The sequence below is a fragment of the Argiope bruennichi genome, chromosome 3, assembly GCF_947563725.1.
Source record: "Argiope bruennichi chromosome 3, qqArgBrue1.1, whole genome shotgun sequence".
Lineage (NCBI taxonomy): Eukaryota > Metazoa > Arthropoda > Arachnida > Araneae > Araneidae > Argiope > Argiope bruennichi.
The window spans coordinates 129,166,344-129,181,989 of NC_079153.1; the positions used below are offsets into that span (position 1 = coordinate 129,166,344).

The 15,646-nt window shown below is 27.0% G+C and overlaps 1 protein-coding gene across 1 annotated transcript in view; it reads left to right on the forward strand.

The window, feature by feature from the left end:
* Nucleotides 1–15,646, forward strand: part of LOC129962731 (leucine-rich repeats and immunoglobulin-like domains protein 1) — a 328,024-nt gene that overhangs the window by 272,867 nt on the left and 39,511 nt on the right. Inside the window, exon 5 of the mRNA XM_056076691.1 lies at nt 3,534–3,588. The gene's annotated coding sequence lies outside the window, so the exon portion shown is untranslated. The remainder of the gene's footprint in view (nt 1–3,533; nt 3,589–15,646) is intronic.

A 15,646-nucleotide genomic window follows, 5' to 3' on the forward strand; every position in this document is an offset into this window, starting at 1 on the left:
ATACATAGTATAGAAAAACCAAAGGAATCTCAAAAAATTCGAATTCGAGATTTTGAAATTTCTACGTTTTAGACCTCCTTCACCTTGAAAAACACATTTTTGGAGAATGTTCATTCGTCTGTTTGTCTATCTTTGACAAAGATAACTCAAAAATACTTTAAGCCAGACGGATGAAATTTGGTATACGGTCTTTATACCAAATATGTAAATTTCTACCAGATTTTTTTCAAAATCTGTTCAGAGGAAATCTGTCTTGCTGCTGGAATATACGTTAACGCTATAATTACAAAAAAAGAGAGCTAGATGAATAAAATTTGGTATACATATTTAACATCTAACACCTAACAAATTTTGAGAAATATTTGGGAAATATAAATAACGCGATAACTCAAAAATGGAATTATTTAAACACATCAAATCTGGTATGGGATTTTGTGACTATAACTGTCGTTTTGGGTCGAATTTTTGTTTCAATCGGGTGGGAAAAACGCATCTAAATCACAAATTCAGTTTTCGGATATTATCAGACGCATGCCAGGGATTAATCGCCAAAAAGCTAGCCAAGACTGACATGATAGATTCAATAAAAATGCTAAATTCTGTCAAAGATTATTACTTCGTAACTATCGTACGCCAATGCTATGCAAAGCGTTCTAGGGATAACATTTTTATTGCGAGAATGTTTCCAGAAGACCACTCCTGTAGGTTTAAACATAATTATATTTACTAGCAGACATATTATCTATATATTATAACACAAAAATCTTTTAAAACACTCTACAAGTCAAATAGTTGAACTCAGAGCTACCAGATTTGGGAATTACTTTTTGTGCAGCATGCGCTCAATAAAAATGGATTTTTCAAGATTTTAATTGTTTTTTAATAAAAAAAAAGTTAATCAAACTTATAATGCTTTTCTTCAATAGCTTCGGAGCATATTGTTGAACAAAACTAATTCTAACTTTAAAATTAATAAAATAAGTCTCAGTGTTAGCAACTTTATTTCAAATTTTTCTTTTACTCAATTTCAAAAAAAATTTTAAGTTTATTTTACATGAATACTTTTCATCTGTATTAGTGACTAGACTTATACTAGTACTCTTTGTTACGATAATAAATCTACTTTTTTTTGTTTGCCATTTATCACTGCTATATTATAAAGATAAAATTATAAAAATAAAACAAATATAGATAAAATTAGCCTAAAACATTAACATAATACGATGTTTCGTTCTAGAGACAGACAATATTGATTTGTTTTATCATAAATTTTTAACCTTTACCTGTTAAATATGGCGTATTTTGTCGTGTTCATATAACCTTTAAAAGAATAGTTTCACTATAAATAGCTAAAACATTTGGCTGCTTCTTTCCCAATTTTTTCCCATGACATTTCTAAGGAATAGTATCTTGAATATAAGGCCATGTTCCTAAAGTGCTTCATATGCAATAATATTGAAATCGTGACGTTTTAAATTATATCTTTTACTTTCTCTTTTGTAATCCTTTGGATTTTAAAAAAATAAATTCTAAAAAGTTTTAACTGTACAATTGTCTTAATTGTATAATTGTAAGCAGTAAGATTTAATATTTGATTATACTTTTCTTTCTATTTTTGATATTTATTGTTTCTTCAACTAACCATCTTAGCTACCATCACTGCTACGGATTAAAAAAATAATTAATGATTAATTAAAATTATTAAAATGTTTAAAAATTTAAAATATCCCTTTATTAGGAATACACAAAAAAAAAATTTGTATTATAATATTTGTACATTACAATCACAAAATATCTGTACATTACTGACAAAATTTGAAAATTATAGAATAAGAAAAATTATTTGAAACCCGATTCTTAAATTTCACTTTAAAATCTAATCTTAATTCGCCTTTAAATAAAAGAATTTTTTAAATATGATTATTTATTGAATAATTGTGAATAATTTACTCATTTTCATTGATTGGCGATAATAATTATGTAACTATGGTTAATTTATTATACTCTAAATGAATGATTTATTTGACTCCATTAATAAGTTCCGAATTTTAAGACTAGTGGCAAAATATTCAATATTGAAATTTTCCATCAGAAAAATGGGCGCAAATGATAAAAGGAAAAAAGGAAATGTAAAAAAATTATAAAATGTAATAGGTAGATATTTCAAGAATTATATTTTGACTTTCTCATATATCAAATATACAAAAAAAAAAGTATTGGGATCGTCAAAAAATTCGAACGAATCCCCACGTCTCAGACCTCTTTGGGTTCAAAACACATTTTTGAAATTACATTTATTGTCTGTCCATGCGATAACTTAAAATCATTTTCAGCTAGACGGGTAAAATTTAGCATGTTGTCTTTAAACCAAATTGTAAACTTCTTTCCAATTTTGAATGAGACCGATTCGCCGAATTTGTCAAATGGAAGTGAGTATTATAACTACAAAAAGCAGTTACAGTTAGAGGTATAAAATAAGGTACATATAGTTTCAGTATTTAAAATATAGATATGCATTATATTTTGAACCAAATACGTGACTGTCTGTACTTCCGCATGCATGCAAATGCGATAGTTTAAAATTGCAGCGACTTGAATGAATGAAGTTTGGTAGGCGAACTTGTAATAAAACTTGTAATTCTGCGTCAAATTTTCGCTTTAATCGATCGGGAAAAAAAGAGATGTCCAAAATTCATATTCCTTTTTGTTTATTATGCTACAAAGCACAAAAGGCTATGAATGCTCTTCACAATTTACTACATGGTTCGCAATTTCATGCAAAGGGAAAGAGAAATTCCAAAATTAAATAGGAGTGACGTGTTTGATATATATTATGCGAATATGAATTTCAGCACAAACGAGATTGCTGAAACTTTGCCTGATTTTCGAAAAATAGGATCACAAATAACGATAAAGGCAATTTTAATGTAATATATTTCATCAGAATTAAACAAATAGCGAAATTTAAGTATGTATCCTCGTTTATAGCCTGTATTTCATTCAGATGGATATATTCAGTTTACAGATTTCAATTGAAAAAATTTTACAAACTGTTTTGTCAAACAATAAGACAAATATGGCAAACATTACACCTGTCTTGCTCTGTGCATACTCGTATTGTTGCCATTATTTCTTTTTTAAATTTGATTTTGAAAATATAAAGAACATTTTACTCACTATATTTTTTATCACTCTATCACTATCGCTCTATTTTTAATGTATTCTAATTTTTTTTTCTATTTTCCGACCTTTCTTGCATTTACATATATTCATATATAGTGTTTCTATAAACAAAAATAGAATACGTATATTGTAGAATTAAATTAATATTGACCTGTTCGCATATTGAATTGAAAACAAATTTTCGCGATAAAAAAATTTTGTTTTTATATTTATGTGTTTTCCTATTTTGCCTTTCACCCAAGTGTCAATTCATGATATTACCGTAAACATGTATTTGAAAAAACATGCACTTAAATATTGAAATAATGTAAATTGTTATAAATAATGATATTTTTTTAATTTTGTTTTAGAGTGTGTGACAAAGATATCTTCACCGTTGTTTTAACTCCTGAACTCTTAGAAGTCGTAAGTTTTATGTTATATAATTTTTCATTTATTTCTTTAAAAAAAATTGTACGTTTCAGTAATTCAAATTATAACGATGTGCAATACAAACAATCAAATAAAAAAGAAAAATAATTATAGTATAAGTAAGAGTAAGATCTTTATTATTAATAGATCAACGAATTATTTACTTTACAAGTAAAATTCCCTCGAAGTCCGAATTTTCCATTAACTGAAAAATTTCCTAAAAGCAAAGTTTTAAAGCAGAAAAAAGTAATTTTGTAATAAGCGTTATGAGCTTACATTATGGTGATCAATAGGAAATTATTAAAAATTTGGGATATTACATATGGTTTATATTTTTTCTTATGCTTTAAAATTGATAAAATAAATTTTAAAAAAATAATACATCATTTACTTAATATATATAAATAATTAGTATGAATTAAAAATGTCATTCTTTAACAGCAATTGAAAGTTGATGTTATATACAAAAAAAATTCAATTTATTGCAGTTTCCCCGTGATGTAAGAAAGAAAACAGATTTTTTTAAAAAATTTAATTTATTAGTTGGTTATATCGTTTCGTTTTGCAACTTTTTAAATGCTGTCTATTTTAGAGAAAACCAACATCATTTTAATGCTGTTTTAAATGCTAGAAAGGAAGTTCTCTAAATTCAAACCCAACATAAAAAAAGATAATAAAGTAAATATGCAGCTAAAGAAATAAACAACACAATTTAAATATTAAATTCAGTACTGAAATCAAATCTAAACAACAAATTATAATTTGACAGAACTGTTTTCATAAAAGAAACATCGTGTCTTCCTTTATTAAACATAAAAATAATTTTTTGCTCCACGGAACTTTGTTTTCTATTCCAGTGCCTCCGCATAATTTGATACGATCTGGCTTGCAGTTTTCTGTAGACATTTCTTTGAATTTGACATTTTGTAAACAAAAATATATAACTTTTCTCTCTTTTGTTTACAAGTCGTATCTCCTATTCGAACTCAAGTCTTTAATATTCAGAGTTTCCAAAGTCAAATAAGGAAATATAATTCAGAATAACAGAAGTTGTTTTTATGTGAAGTTTAACTATGTGACTTTATCTTTAGAAGAATTTTTCTTTAATAGAGACATTTATTTACTTTATTTTTAATGAGCGAAATGTCTTTTTGAGAAAGAATCTTTTTTATGTAAAATGTTTAAGAAAACATGAACATCGAAAATGCTTAGATGTTGAGTTTTTAATATAAATATTTTAAGTATAGAAAAGATATATAAAACGAAATAGCGAAATGTTTTATGGCTTAGTATGTGTTGTAAAAAAGATGGGAAAATATAACTTTCATATAAGTTTTGATGAAAAAATTGTTGTTTTTATAAAGGAAGCAATTACATTTTATACATCATAAAAATTTTAGATTATTTTCTTCACTTATTGTTTTGAATTCTATACTTGATATGTAATATATTTTATTATTATTATACATAATAAGCTTTATTATTATTATACATAATAAGAACTGTAACTTAATCATTCTGAATCTAATATCAAAACTTTGTCCAATCGTATGTGTAATTTTAATACGGGTTGAATCTTTTAGAATAGATCGCGCTCCCTATTACGTGTTGTGTGGAGTTAAATTTAAATAACGAATTAACTTTAGTAAATGTAGCCTTATTCATTCTCATGAAAACCCAAAATAATTAATATGATAAATACTTGATAGTTTTCCGTTCAAAAATATATAATACGAGTGAGGGAAAAGATAAAAAAAAAAGTTATTCGAGAACTTAATATATGCAAGCTGTTGCAAAGAATTTAAGTAGAGTGAGTTGTTGGTGATTTTCTTATTTTTTCAGAACGGGGCAATATTCTAGAACAGCATGCTGTACAATATTGTACGATATTATATTATTCAATATTTTACAATATTGCAAAGATATATTTTCTTACAATTTCACAATATACATGTGCGACTATGAAAAATACATAAGCCATTTTTACTTTAGAGACCTCCAAGAAAGCTACATATCCACATTAAGTACTCCAAAGCAGTGAAGTATTTAGATATTTTGCGGCAAAGGCAGAGCTTATTACAAATAATAAGCGAATAAAAATAATAATAATAATAAATATAATAATAACTCGACAATTTAGTGTTCCATTTCAATCCAAGACTCACAGCGTCTCTGATTCTCCTTACCAGGAGAGTCTCTCCCATCATTTCAACGTCCGAAAATGTTCCACAGAATGCCCTTTCCAGGGAAGGTCCGTAGTATTCGCTGCGAAATCTCTTGCGAAGATGTTCATGGGTCTTCTGTGTGTATTTTAAATGGTTATTCCATCCCTTGACTATACACCAAATCAAAGTCCTGCCACGGACGCCACTAAATTTCAAATATAGGAGGCATTTCCCAAAAGAAGTATTCGTGAACACATACCCTGTGCTTCTGTTTGCAAAAAAAAGGAGATTCCGAGCAAAAAAAAAAAAATCAGTAAAAAGTTTTCTTGATTAGTCATCCATTTATTCACATCGAGCCACACCTTATTTTTATACAATTATCTTATCACGGTTCCGAATATTTCTTAAAGACCTTAAAATTATTTTCTTCATAAACTACTAATTTCACGAGAAACTCTTTGGGTTTCCGCGTGATCGTTAAAAAAAAAATTATTCTGCTTTTCCTCGAGAGCTACTCATCGCTCATACGCCACGTGAACGTCTCCTTTCCTTGACTGCCAAGCAAAACAAGAAAACTTTTCTGTATAACTTTCAAGACAATGGGAATGGCATTTGAGATTAGAAACGAGAACTAATCCCGACACTTTCAGACATCTCTATTAATAACTCGTCAATGTAGTTTCCCATTTCCAGCATTTTTAAACTCAATCAACTCATTAGTGACTTATTTTAGTTTAATATATTTATCATACTAAGTTTGTGAAAATATAGGCATGGATATTTTTCTGTCATTAAAAACATGGTTAAGGAAGTAATTTTATGGAAAAGTAACAATAATTATTGAGAATCATTTCCTTATTTAAAAAATCATTTAATTATTGTGATATATTTTTGGGTAAAAAGCTTCAAACAAATATGTCATTAAGAATTTGTAATTTATAAGACTTATGAATGGAATTAGATAAACATATACCGAATATTTTATTATTCTTATTTTATAAAAAGAATACTATTTAACTTGATTTATAACATTTTTAATGTGTTATCAATCTACCTGTACCCATCTCCTCCCAATATCAGCAGACCTAGGCAGCTGCCTAGAATTTGAAATCTGTCAATGCTCCAAGTAGTTTTGTCCATCTTGGGATGCTACAATTCCTTATATGCTGAATCTTTGAATCGTAGAATTGATAAGACACATTACACCGAATGTAATCGGAAATCTGCCATAAAAAAAGAACTATGGTAAAAATATAAAATTTTGTTAAATGAAAAAACAATTAACAATGTTATTATTATACAAAGTGGTTAATTTTCTCCTTATTTTGCTTGATTAATTTATTTGAATTTATTAAACACACATTTTTTAAAGTTCAAATTACTTCAAAATAGTGTAATCTCACTTTTAAGAAATCATTGTCTAACATTTTAAATGTCAATGAAAATTTCAAACCTAATCTGTGATTTTGATATTATAATTAGGATTCCATGACATGTTTATTCTCAAATATCCTAATACATGATATATTGCAAAAAAGTATGATTTTTCATTCATAGTTATGTCAGTTGTAAATAGTTAAGAAATAAAATATAATATGCCAATATAAGAATAAGTCATATAAAAAGATATTTTAATCAATTATTTCCAGGTAATCATTTAAAAAATGGCTTCTACAAAGTAAGGAAATTCTGCGATATATTTACATTTCAATCGTTCTGAATTCTTATTTTGAAATTTTGTTTAAATCCACATGTTTTAAATTATTTCAAATATAATTTCTTAAAATAAAAATATACTATTTTTGAACTTTCTTCAAAAACATGTAAATAGTAACATTCTTTATTTAAATCATAACGCAATTAATAGTAAGTTTTTTAATGACAGTGGATTAATCATAACTGAAACTGACTCGTGTGTAGAAAATATTTACTGCCTTTTATTTATTCTAAGAATATTTTGATTAACTTAAATTCCATAAATCTAAATCTATACTTGGTAATATACAACGTAAATCCAAACGACTGGGCTAGGAGAACTTTTGATAAAACAAAAATTAAATTTCATTTCTGCTACAGATTTTTCAGTAATTGGAGTTTTTATTTCTTTACTATATGTATCTGAATGCTAAACACACCAAATCCATTCATCCTTAAAAAGAGGAAAATTTCTTTCCACCTGAAAATGTCTGTTTGAAATCTTTTTCAAAATGCATAACGAATCTTTTGAGAATATCGAATTTTTCCAAAAGGGAAAAAAAAGAAACACCCTAATAAGAAAAATTCCTTTCCTTTTTGAAGTGTAATCAAATCTCAAATGAAATTCCATTTTACAAAACTACACAAAAGGAAAAGATATTCAGCAATTTCGAACTTTTTTTCCGTCACACAATGCCAATCAATTCTCCTGATCCTACAACTAAAAGAACAGAATAAGTTACTTCTTAATGAATTGCTCCCTCTTTATAATTTTTTCCCTGTCCTTTCAATTCTTTGTTTCTCAAATGCTTATTGTGATTCTTCCGTTTTTGCAGAGTTTTTTTTTTTTTTTCATAACTAGAAATATACAATTAATATTCTCGAATCAAAATGCAGAAAATTACCACTTTGATCAAACAAATTTATTTGCTGATGCGTGTTCAGTGGACTGAAATCGTCTGCAACCACATACATTCTTGTTCGTATTCTTTCTTTTCTTTCCAATTTTTTAGCGCCTTCCCATTTTAAACTCAATATCTCTTTTGCAGGGCGACGCTATTTTTTGCTTGTTAATATTTAATCCGCCCTCCTTTGCTGTTTTTTTATTCATCTTTCATTTTTCAAAATTTGCAGCGCAAGAGCTCGCAGTGAGTAATTAAATGCGATTTCGCACTCAAGTGTGGCAACGAATGGAAAGAAAACGACAAAAAAAATTATGAGTAAGATTCCTTTACGTTTTAATCCTCTTTGAGTATCAGAATTGATTCTTTTTACGTCTCCTTTTAAAAGAGTTCGCTAAATGGCTTCACTCCAAAGCATTCTTTTTCCTCATTTAGATGTGTCGAGGCACATTAAATTTTTCTGTGCCTCATTTTTTTTATTTCACTTTAATCCACTTGAACCATAAAGATAAAAAAACTTTTTTGGTGCGTCTTCAAAATTTCTTTATCAAAAAAACTTCTGTAATTAATTTTAAGTACAATTATATGTAGCTGCGATTAATTATTATTGATCTAGCAAAGAAAAAGAATCTTTCTTATGTAATATATATATATGCTTGCATTCACTCCAAGAACAATTCCTTTCAATGAGTTTTCAATTTTGAAAAAGTAGTAACGGTTTGGCTGATATTCGATAACAAAACCGAGTTTATGCAAAGAATAGAGATGCAGGCCATTTCACCACGGAATATAAATGTAGACATGGCAACCATCATATATACAATTTTAGATCAAATGTCCGATTGTAAATTTCTTGTGCCACTTTCTGCATCATATATTACTTCAATATACCAAGAGCCTATTTCATATTCCTTATCAAACCTCGAAATAGAGCTTAACATTGAAAGTTTAAAAAAAGCAATGAATCGAGAAGAGTCATTTTTATGAAAATATATTCACCATTTCAAAATGAATATAAACCATTCTTCATTTTTAAATCTGTTATTAAACAATTATAAACTTAATAATACGTATTTAAGATAATAATAATATTTTCTGAAAATGATTATTGCAAATTTCAGTTTATCACGTTTTAAGATAAATACTATAAAAAAAGTAATGTTCAAAGTTAAGAGGATTTTCACTTTTGATCAATTATCTCTGAGTAATAGGGTAGATTTAAACAAAATTAAGTATGTATATAGTTTGATATAATGCAGAAAGTGATATTATACTATATTTCTGTTTCCCACACGCATTTGTATATGCAGGTAATCAATCAGTGCATGAAAGTGTAAAACAGAATTTACAAAAGGGAGTAAAATTACTAATTAGACTTGATCCCCTCTTGCAATTGTATAGCTTTCACTCTTGATGTTTCTAAGTGCAAGCAATTGAGCTAAGAGAATTTGTTCCTTGGAACCACCTGTTCGCCTTTTCAAGTGTTCAATTTGATCTCATTTTCAAGGGCGACAACAATCATCCATATAAGGCTAATATGGTAATGAATTGACATACAAAAAATTTTCATCAAAATTTTTATCAAATTTGATATTTGTGATCATTTTATATCAAATTTAATATTTCTTATCAAATTTGATATTTGTGATCATTTTATATCAAATTTAATATTTCTTATCAAATTTGATATTTTTCATCATTTTATAATTCATATAAGGATAAGATCCATATATTTTATAATCCATAATTATCATCCATATAAGGCTAATATGGTAATGAATTTACATACAAAAATTTTTCATCAATATTTTTAGTCAGATTTGATATTTGTGATCATTTTATATCAAATTTAATATTTCTTATCAAATTTGATATTTGTGATCATTTTATATCAAATTTAATATTTCTTATCAAATTTGATATTTGTGATCATTTTATATCAAATTTAATATTTCTTATCAAATTTGATATTTTTGATCATTTTATAATCCATATAAAGATAAGATCCATATATTTTATATTCCATAATTTTCATCTATATAAGGTTAATATGGTAATGAATTGGCATACAAAAATTTTTCATCAATATTTTTAGTCATATTTGATATCTGTGATCATTTTATATCAAATTTGATTATTAGCATTTTGTTAAATTTGATAAAGGGAATCTTTCATTTTACAAAATTTGCAGCGCAAGAGCTCGCAGTAAGTAATTAAATGCGATTTCGCACTCAAGTGTAGCAACTAACAGAAAGAAATATCAAATATCAAATTTGATATAAAATGATCAAATACAAGTATCAATCATATAATCAAAATCATAAAAAATCACCACAAAATATCAAATTTGATAGTTAGAATGGTGAATTTTTTTTAAATGTATATTTATGGCAACTGCTGTTTGTTTTCACGCTCATCGGCGACTTTCTCGAAAAAATATAATAAAAAGAAAACTGAGCAATTTTTTTATCTACATTCATTGAGCATTTATCTATCAATTTTCTATCAGGTTTTTAACATTCATATTAATAATTAAAAGTTCACAATTAGAAACAAAGATTATTTGATCTGTTAAGATTCATGAAATGCATCCATATTAAACTATTTTTAGAATAAATCTCGCAATTATTGCGACATTTGTCCAAAGGAGACGGGAAACTAATTTCATACAACGCAATAACAAACGACCTGGCAGTTACAAATTGACATTTCTCTTGATTACTGGTGTGACAGAAGTTGGTTCGGACGACGTGATTGCAAAATTAATTTGCAAAGCCTTCATATGAGATACATGAAAAGGGATTTCGTCTTACGGCAAAATCCACTTTTGAGACATCATATGAACAGCGTGAATGCTACGTTGGTTTTCGTAAGAAAGCTTGAACGGGACGAACCATATTAAGCTAGTTTTCCACAAAACTAGTAGGATATAGGTTTCTCCGAAAAGTCTCTCCGAACGTACTGGGACACTCTCTAATAAAGTTTCTATCTCCTTGCATAAAATTGTATACCTTAGGCAATGCTGTAAATACTATCAATGCTCAGATTTTCATTTTGAAAGTTTGGCATAAAAGACTTCAGGACCCTCAGTATAGTTAAGAAAACTATTATTTGTGTACTAAATGCGTGACATTGGCAAGCAACTATTACGAAAGTCTTTGGCGTGTAAGTCCAGTGTGCAATCTTTTGAGATTAATCGTTCCAGTGTGCTTAGCACTCAAGTATTCTAAAATCAAATATGTAATTTAGATTTCTTTTTCAGACCGATTGAAAAAAATGAAATTTAATATTGGAATATGACTGGAGTCACATAATCGCATATAATGTTTTTTTTTTTATTTCAGTCTTTGTATTTTTGAATTATTACATTTACATGTATGTGAAAGCACAGACCTACTGACGATCAATCACGTCGCAGATTTAGTTCCAGATGTGCTACCGATCTATATGTAGATGCTAAACCTGCGTACCAAATTTTACCCATCTAGATCTCTTTGAATTTTAAATATAGTATTCACTTTTTAAAATATTGTTGTCGACAGACAGATTTTTCTGAATGAATTTCTTCAAAAATTAATAAAAATCTGCAAATTTGATACTAAATTCACATACCAACTTTCATTAATATACCTCAGATTGTTTTAAATTATCATATTCACAGACCTATAGAATCCATAGAAATGTATTTTTCGGGCGTAAGGAGATATGGAACTTGGAAATTCATAGAAATCTCTAGTTCAAATGTTTTAACATTTATAATTCGTTCTCTTTGTATATTTCGTATATGATAAAGTAAAAAATGGATAGGGTTAGTAATATAAATATAACAATTACAGTGATTAATCATTTATATTAATTCTGATTTTCTCTTTACATTACTACTATAAGGCATCAGTAAATACAGACTTCTGATACATCATACTCAACGTAACATAGTTTATATCCAAACAGATTCTTATTAAAAATTTAGAAAAATAAGCAAAAACAATAGAAATAACGAATTGTAGTATCATTTTTCAGATGAAATATTATAATTAAACATGTGGTTAAAGGATTAGTTTGAGTTACTTTTCTTCAACCTATTTTAACCATATCTGTTATCAATAAATTATACAATTAAGTGGTGACCTATATGGTTGGAACTAAAATCTAAATTTTTCTTTACATTCCTATTTCTTTCATTGAAAATCTTGAAAAGTTGCAAAACTATGAGGCAGGATGTTTTTACTGCAAATAAATGGGAATTGACTTTGGAGAGAGGGCCAGATATGCCAAGAGTGAATTTTTCTTCTCTGTTCTAGAACATAAGCCATTTTTTCCGATTGTTTTATAAGTAGTGGAAAATCGATTGCCACTTTTTACGAAAAGTTTCGACTCAGATTCAAAATCTATCTCAAGGATTTCGTTCCTTTGTCCAACACAATCGGTGTGCACGGGAAATTTCAATGCTAAGCAAAAGTGGACAACATTTTGCAAAATGCTATTTTCTTTTCTCGGTTATAATTAAATACCATATAATCAAGAATATTAATCTGTCAATAAATATTTTTTTCTTTTCAAAAGATTTTGGTATTATTTTAAATATAACATCCTAGTACTGTAATCTATATATCAATTTAATACATTAACTGTCATTTTTTTCCCATTGGGTTATATATATATATATATATATATACAAGAATCAACATAACATTATAATTATATTCAAACAATGTTTTGTTTTGAAAATATTTATATTTTTGAAAAAGAGTATCGTTATAAAATGATCAATAAAATAATCATAAAATGATTTTTAAAAAAAGCAAAAGACTGAGTAAATAACAGATTGTTACTATACTCTCTAAATTACATATTGATAGACGGTACTTCATTATAATTCAAAAACAAAACTAAAACTATAATGCTTCAAATATTACAATTCTATTCTGTTCAACTTACTGACGAATTTCAAATTTGTTCGCTTGTTGTATAGAAACGAAACACAGAATACGCGCTATCAGCTTCACTCAATATTGACTGATATTTCGAATGAAACTTAAACTATCAAACTTAACAAATATATATTTAAGCACCGAATGATGTATGTAAAATTCCAAAAAGGGAATCGGGGCGGTTGATGGATTAAATGGGATGAACTGAAGTTTAAATTATACTTTTCCTTTTGGGTTTCAAAATCGTCAAGTCAATAAAATTACAATAAATATATCAATAATTATGCTTATAAAGTAACAAAAAAATATAACATCACTTTCCAAATCCTATTTTATGCATTTTAATTAAGAAATCTTTTTAGTAAAAAATACTCTACTCAATTTCTCTAGAATTTTTCAGTAAATATTTATCATCGCTGAAATGTGAAAAAAAAGTAACATAAAAGGCAAATAAAGTTCCTACTAATTGAAACTGGTGAACAGGCATCAAAGAAAGTACAAGAGTTTATGCTTGCTTATCTTAAATATACATAGTTTCCATTGCTATAAAATGAATTCACGTTTGCTTAAAGAAGAAAAAAAATGCTTAAAGAAAATAATTCTTTTATTATAAAAGAACATATTATTAATTTTCAAAGCATCAAATGGATGCTTCTTTAGTATTTATTTTAGTGGCTTACCAGTCATTAACTATTGAATTTATAAAGAATTTCATGAGTTTTAATTCATTATAACAACATCCTAAAATTAGGTTGTGATTATACTAGTTAAGGTAATTGGTGGTTAGGTAAAAAATTAATGCAAAATTAATTTGCATTCTAAATTTTGAAGAAGTAAAAAAATGAGGCATTTAATTTTAAATTAAGAATGAATGTAACCGTTTAGTAATTACTTTTCTTGAGCTTTATTTCTCTATACAAATTTAAATTTGTAATAACCTGTTGTATAATTACAAACTAAGAAGATTAATAAAAAAGAAAATAATATTTCGCAAACATTTTCACGGTAATTACTTTTTAGTTGTAAATATTTGAGAAATTAAATGTTAAACTCATAGTTTCATTATCACTTTCATATTTTCCTGGAAACCTTATTATGTAAAAGGAGTATTATGAGTTTTAAATATTTCTATTTCTTTGAACTAAATTTAATTTTTAATTAATTAATTTTCGCAACTTTCCAAGTTTTTTCTAGAAATCCTTTAAAAAATTATGGAATGCAAATTATTTAAAACCAACAAAATTGAATTGAATTTCTTATAAAGTTATATAAGTTTAAATTTCAAGGGATTTTTGATAATTTAAAAATAGTTAAATGTTTGTACTATCAAACTCTTAACTACATTTACTATTTAGATAACTATTAGTTCATTTACTTTCCTTAATATAAAGAAGCCAACAATACTCAATTCAAAAACAAATTCAAATTCAATTCAAGACAATTTCAAAACGGATAAGGAATTTTTAGGAGATTGCAATGCATTTTAAGCAACATACAAGAATTTCTTAAATGTCACCATTCGCAAACATTCTTTGGGTGGAAAATTTTTTCAACTGAAATGTTTTGCTGTTGGTCCAATATTTAAAAAGCAAACGATTCAATAAAGTAATTTTTAATGGAATCCTGCAAGTCAAGATGATCTTTTTAACTACTTTAGTTTGCATTTTGAAAAATTGGTAAGAAAAATCTTCTCGGATATTTTACCTCTTCAACATTTTTCAACGCGATTTGAAAAAGTTTGATATACATGTTTTTATGAAAAGCTTGAGATGCATGCATGCTGAAAGAAATCTAACACGTTGGTTAATAAAAACGAAAGAACAGGATTCACAAGAAGGTTTAGTCTCCCAAAAAGATGGTGTACAGAATTCTCCAAAACAATGTCTAAATCTTGATTCCTAATAGAGATAAAGTCATAATTCTTGCATTTTCTAGAACTTTCACTTTTGTCTCTTAATAGTAGTTTTATCACTAAAATCGAAAGTAAAGTATATGGAATCTTTTCAACACCCATTGGTAACCTCTGCAAATCTCTCTTTACAGCGAAAGGACTAGCGAGTCAGGAATGCGGTATTGCAAATTCATAATAATATGTATACATTGGACATATTGAAAAGCACTGCTTTCGAAAGTGTGTCTCATTATTTGCCCATTTGATCATTATCCATTTTCCATTAATTGTCAAAAATAAATATTTACGTTGATAAAATTTATTATCTAAATAGATTATTGAATACGCAGACTGATAACAATTTAACTTCATAAATAAGATCGACACATGCATTATTCAGAATTTAGCCAATAATTTATACTTACAGCAAATAAAATAGTTATTATTGTCTTTTCCATGTGACACCAC